Here is a 7,361-nt window from a genome sequence, read left to right on the forward strand (position 1 = left end):
CAAAGAAAATCCTATCTCCTCTAGCGTGACTCCAGCTCCTAAAACTAACGTGAGACTTCCATCCTACAAGACTGAAAGATGATGGGGTGAGTTTTGGGAAAGTCAATAAGTAAAATTCATAATTCTCTACTAAGAAAGCATCTCATCATCGAAACCTAGTAAGTACAGCACTCGCAAACAATATCCATGGCAGATCAATAGCAAACTTGTTGTTACTTTCGACTACATGTGGATGTCCATTGCAACATGCTTCAATACATACTTACATTTGGCTTATCAATAAATATATCAACATATCATGCTTATGCATAACCGGCACCCATGCAAATTTATTTAGCGTCGTCTTGGTTCGACTAGGCCCTTCTGGCTCGACCAGGGCTTCCAACTTCGTGGAAAATAAATCCCATTTTAAATACAATTTATATGATGCATGGAAATGTTAATGCAAATGCATAATGCGAAAGAAAAGAATGTACCTACAGCTACTTACCAATCAATGCGCCAGAGTATCTTGAGGTACATAATAAATCCTCATTTGCTCCATAAGTACCCAACTTTCACTCAGGTTCCTTGAAGAGTCTAATAGGTAATAGATTAAAACATCTAGACTGAGAAGAACATTCACATCCCAAGTGAAATGTTCAACGAAAAGAATTAAGACATCCAGATTCAGACTAAGATGTCAAGATTTTTTTTACTTGAAATACCTAGATCTAAACTAAGGTATAACAAGAAAGATCGAAAAACATTCACATCCAAAGTGAAATGTTCAATGAAAAGAATTAAGACATCTAGATCCAGATTGAGATGTCAAAATTTCGGACTCGAAATACCTAGATCCAGACTAAGGTATAACAAAAAAGGTCGAAAAACATTCACATCCAGAGTGAAATGTTCAACGAAAAGAATTAAGACATCCAGATCTAAACTGAGATGTCAAGACTTTTGAAATCGATATACCTAGATCCAGACTAAGGTATAACGAGAAAGGTCGAAAAACATTCACATCTAGAGTGAAATGTTCAACGAAAAGAATTAAGACATCCAAATCCAAACTAAGATGTCAAGATTTTTGTACTCGAAATACCTAGATCCAGACTAAGGTATAACGAGATAGACCGAAAAACATTCATATTCAGAGTGAAATATTCAGAGTGAAATGTTTAACAAAAATAATTAAGACATCCAGATCCAGACTAAGATGTCAAAAACACCTACCTGAAATATCTTACCTTTAAGGAGAGTATAATGATTCAAGATAGTTGGTGTTACATGTCCACGACCCGTACCTTTCTACGATCGCCCAGTATGTCAATGTTTGGTCGTGTCTAGGACCCGTACATTTCTACGGTCGCCTAAACGGGGATTCACTTTCTAGAACTCGTACCTTTCTATGGTCGCTTGAATAAGAAATCACTTTCCAAGATCTGTACATTTCTACGGTCGCCTGAATGGGGAAATTGCTTTTCCAGAACTCGTACCATTCTACGGTCGCCTAAGTTGAGGTTTTGCTTGGCTAGGACCCGAACCTTCCTTTGGTCACCCAGCGTTGCAACATAGATGATCTGACCAGGACCCGAACCTTTCTCCAATCGCCTTAATCAAACTGAATATGGAGAAAAACCTTTGGGGGACAGCTCAATTGAGTGTTGGTATATTCAAAAGGAAATACTTGTGCAATGACAAGTATTTAAGGTATGGATAGAAATATACTTACCTGGTAACATCTCTGCTCTTGGGGGATATGTCACCTGTAAGGCCAAATTAATGAGGTAACTCTAGGTTACGAAAGCACACCATGACGATGAAGGGGAACTCACGCAATGTCAACGAAAGTGACTCTAGGCTATGCAAGCACGCCAGGTCGATAAAAGAAATATAGGCTATGGAAGCACGCTGGTTCGAAAAAAGGGACTATGGGCTTCAAAGCACGCCAGGTCAGGAACTCCTGTCACGCCCCGAACCCCGAGCGCGAGCACATCCCACTGCGGTCGATCAAATGCGACATTCCCAAGTAGTGTCGCCGACCCCATTGATTTATTATTGCGCAAGCAGAACGTATTATAAAACCCCTGACAATAAAATACGGGATAGAAAAGCATGAAACAATTTCACAACCAATCACTTAAACAAAACCAACAGAGTTACAGACAAAGGCCTACAGCCAAAAGTCTACAAAAGACCGACTCTAAAAAAAATGAACCGTCCTACGACCTACAAGTCGGACACGCTCTCAATCCTTATGACTTCACCTCGCAACTCCTCAAGGCCAACCAAAGCTATCTCGGCCGCTCCGTCCACCGGGGACCTGAAATTTTAATCCCACAACCGGAATGAGATGATGTCTCAGCAAGTTCAACCCCCTAAACCCCTATTAGAAAGAAAATACGCCCCGGGTGACCTAGCTACATCACACAGAAGACTTACCTCGCATTAGCCTTCATCTGTAGGTTAACACAATTTATATAATTCAACCACGTACAATTATGATAACCAAACAACCATGGCACAATAACATCATCAGAAAAATTCAACCACTTGGATCGTCTCAGCGATCAATCCACTTGGCCGATTACATGTCAATTCAGCAAATCAATCATTACTCTTAATCACGGCCCCACCCGGCAAAATTAGAATCAGTGGCATCACGGCCCCACTCGGCACGACCTTTAAAAAGGTGGTAGATTACGGCCCGGTTGGGCGCGACCTTTATCAGGTGGCAATTCACGGCCTCACTGGGCGCGACCTTTATCAGGTGGCATATCACGGCCCCACTGGGCGCAACCTCTAATAGGTAGCATATCACGGCCCCACTGGGCGCGACCTTTATCAGGTGGCATATCACGGCCCCACTGGGCACGACCTCTAATAGGTGGCATATCATGGCCCCACTGGGCGCGACCTTTATCAGGTGGCATATCACGGCCCCACTGGGCGCGACCTTTATCAGGTGGCATATCACGGCCCCATTGGGCGCGACCTCTAATAGGTGGCATATCACGGCCCCACTGGGTGCGACCTTTATCAGGTGGCATATCACGGCCCCATTGGGCGCAACCTCTAATAGGTGGCAATTCACGGCCCCACTAGGCACGACCTCTAATAGATGGTTAATCACGGCCAAATCTCCCATAAATTTCGACACTTGGGACTTTATAAAAAGAATCCCTATTTATCACAATCAAACTCAATTTGCCACAATCAATCATCAAATTCAAATTCTAAACACACAGCAGCGATCGGCACGAAATTTAGAGAGTTTAGGGTCCCGACGAAATTTTCGAATTTTAAATAAATACTTAAATTTATTCCGAAAATTAATTAAATAATAATATCCATATTTTCTGTCATCCACACTCAATTTATAATATCCAACCATCAATTTCAAAATCCGAACACATAGCAGCGATCGGCACGAAATTCTGAGCAATCGGGGTCAAAAATAATTTTTCCGTTTTTTTTTTTTTTAAGAATAATATTTTAATAATTTCGGAATATAATATAATATTATAAATTCCAGAATTTCGAAACAATTAAATAATTCAAAAATAAAACCCTATTATGTCCCATCAAGGCTTAACATTAAATAAACTCTCTTAGCCTTTAATTAAACATACTTTAGATTAAACAAACATCTTAATCTAAATCATAATTAAATAAACTAAATTAACCACCTAAGCTTAATTAACTTAAGCTAAGCACACCTAAAGCATAATTAACCCTCTAAGCGAGGTTTAGTGAGCTAAACTCACCGGATTAGCGAGCCGAGCGGACCAAAACGACGAGGACGACGCAAGGATCGACTCTCCTCAAGGCGGGCCAAGCATCCGGGCTCGGGAAGGCGGCCAAAACGGGCCAAAACCGAGCTTCCATACCCATTTTTGTTCACTGCTGTCCGCTGCGGTTCAAGGCCGAGAGAGGGTAGATCCGGCACCGGTTGGGGCGAGCAAGGGCGGCAAGGACGAGGCGGAGCTCCGGCGGGCTAAGGCGGGGGCGCACGGTGGCTCACGGCAGCGAAAACGACTTCGGCAGCTCCTGCACGAGCTGGACCGCTTGCTGAAACAATGAGCTGGGCGAGAGGGCGGCCAAGGAGCGCGGCCAGCAGCGGCGCACGAGGATAGCGGCACGGCGGCGAGGTGAGGACGGCGTGCGGCGCTGGCTGCTCAGGCGTCCACCCCAGATCTGCGAGGGCATCGAGCACAAGCCGGAGATGGCGGAGGCGGTGCGACGACGAGCGGGCACGGTGTGCGGGCGTGCGGACGAACGCCACCGCGACGGCGACGAATTGCGGACGACGAGCAGCGAAGGAGGCGGCGTCCGGTCGGCTGGCTGGTTCAAACGAGCAGCTCCCCCTCTTCTCTCTCTCTCTCTTCCCAAGTCCAAAGGAAGAAGATGATGTTGATAGGTGAGAGGGAAAAACCCCACTTTATGAGGGCCAATGGGCTCTTGCCACTTGTCAACACCCCATTTGCTCGGCTTCAATCAACATGACATCACCCGCGTGATGTCATCTTCCACTATCTCCTATCCCACAACATTCTTCAATGGGTCCAATTTCATTTTCCGCCGGGGCCTAAAACTTTGTGCAACAATTTCTTCAATTCCACTTCCAATTGAGTCTAAATTGAAGTCCATAAAATTAATCCAATGTCACCACACTTCAATTCACATCTTCACTTGTCCGTAGAACCAACTTAAGTCCTAAAAGCAAGACCAAAGGCGGGCCTACTAATTTCTCGAGCCAAAATAGCCATTATCTGATTTAATCGCTGAAAAATTCTGATTACAAGAAAAATCTTCTAAATATGAGTTAATATTCATAAAATGATTTGTGACACACCCAGACTTCCAATTTCTGAATTCGATCTCAATTCCACGATTAATTTCACTTTGGCACGATACTAGCGCGGCCCAACCTACCGAGTAGCCTTTAGGAATTTTCATGCATTTGACTTGTGGTTGATCATCTCAAGCCACAATGTACATCTTTGAAACATTGGCGATCTTCGGTTGTCGAGATAATCTCAAGGTTTCAAATACGAACACAGGGTACCCAATCGACAGAAAAGTCGGTCCAGTGCCGATCGACAAGAATTGTGCGATCTGGTGGAATCACCCACACCTGATCACATGCCTCTGCCGAGTCGACCTATCTCCGGTCTCTAATCGATTTTTAATTGTGCCGCAATGACCCTTGCAGATTAGCTCGGTCGAATGATCGCTTCCTGGTCAAATTCTCGAGTCTGATGCATTAGAATTTCTTAACGGTTTCACCTGATAGACTAGCTTTCACATGAGTGGCCGACTCAAGGAAAAGAACTATATGCGTGCCAACGAAATGCCCGTCTCAATTTATTGAAAATAGACTTGAAAAATTGGGATGTCACAACTCCGGGCTACGAAAGCACGACAATTCGATAAAATGGACTCTAGGCTACAAAAGCACGCCAAGTCAGGAACTTGAGACTATGGAAACACACCGGGTCTATTAAAAGGGACATCGGGCTACGGAAGCATGCAAAGTGAATGAAAAGGGCTCTAGATTACAGAAGCATGCCAAATTCGATAAAGAGGGACTCTAGGCTACAAAATTACACCAGGTCAATATAAATGGACACCGGGCTACGAAAGCACACCGGGTTGATAAAGAAGGACTTTGGGCTACGAAAGCACGCCAGGTTAATATGAAGGACACCGAGCTACAGAAGCACGCCGGGTCAATAAAAAGGGCTTTGAGGAGTAACTTGAACATCAAGTATTACTCGGTCTTCAAGGAAATATTACCTATCACACATGATTAGAGAAAAAACTAATATGCATTTATCAAAGAGGTAGACAATCTGAGCTACTTTAAAATGCACATTTCAAAATTCAGTGAGGTCTTCATGAATTCCATCAAGGTTTATACATAATGACTTTACCATGTGAAATTTGCATCACCCAAATTTTCACACGAGAGAATTGTTGGTCACGACAATGACATAAATTTCTTAACAATGCTAAATGAGAGACTTTTAGTTAGAAAGGGTTTTCTCACTCTCATTCAAAATGGTTATTTTGTGAGAATCGCTTAATCTCACCATCATCATATCGACAAGGGTTCAAGTATTCTTGCAAGTAGTACAACCTTACCAATTTAAGAGGTCATTCATGAGGACCGTAATGTGGGCTTGATCAATGGCTTAACAAAGGGGACTCTTTGAGTCAAGGCAATTGAAAGAACAAGTCAAGAACCCTATAAAATGAGAAAGAAATAATCTTGCTCGCACTTCTTCGAGCAATGCTTTAAACATGTAAACCCCTATGTTAATTCAAGTGCCCTAATCTGAAAAGACTTTGTAAGGGACGTAATATAGGCTGGGTTCATAGATTGAGAAACAAAATATTGTTAGGCTTAAAGATGTGTAAAGGGTGAGAGCTGATGATCATCTTGGCATTGCCACCAGTTTTCTTTTTCACCATCCGGGATTGCCTTCATGAAGTACCCCATTGATTGTAAAAACTTAGCATTTGAGTTCTTTGAGTATTGCTCAATTGGGATTCAATTCTTGCAATTGACAATCACCTATCTTGACTCTCTATTTTTATCCATGGGCATTGGCCTTACTTTTACTAAGCACACCGTTTTTTCATTTTTTCTTCACTTTTTTCATGGGCATTGGCCTTACTTTTACTAGGCACACTGCTTTTTCATGCCCCTTAATTCTATTTTGATTTCAATTCTTGTGCATATGCGTCAAGCAATTACACTTTGAATAACACTCCAACTTTCAAGGGTCTTAATCTGCATTTTGCCTTGCCCTAGTGTGGGGGATGATCACCATCTGGGTTTAAAGAAACGAAATTATAGGCTCAGGTGGGCTATGCAAAGGGTATGAGTGTATAGGATAGAGAAAGAAATGTTCTTTGTCATCCTAAGGCACATAAATTACCGCATGAATTCAATGTAATAGCATGACTTGAAGATTAATGCAAGTGAGAGCAAGAAATTTCTTTTCATTTTCCTCACCTCATGATGTTGTCTTACCTCCAACTTGCCCCAATGTGGGGTGGTTCTTAACAGGGGTAAAAAAAAATTTCTATAAGTGTATGAGGCTCAAAAGGGTTAAGCAATGGATCACTTGTTGTGTTTGGGATAGATAAATGAATAGCCCCTCATCATTTCAATCATCGTACATTTTGGGAGAAAACTCTTTACCTTGCAAATATGGAGCTTCCTACACTCATGTCACAAGTATATAAGTAGGGGACTGTGTATAGGATAAAGCTCGCATTTCATCATCCCGACATGTCTCATTTAACATGCTTGATCCATTCCACATCATTCATTGAATTAGTCCATCTTGATGTTCTTTAATGGA

The sequence above is a fragment of the Eucalyptus grandis genome, chromosome 5 (genome assembly GCF_016545825.1).
Source record: "Eucalyptus grandis isolate ANBG69807.140 chromosome 5, ASM1654582v1, whole genome shotgun sequence".
NCBI classification, from domain to species: Eukaryota; Viridiplantae; Streptophyta; class Magnoliopsida; order Myrtales; family Myrtaceae; genus Eucalyptus; species Eucalyptus grandis.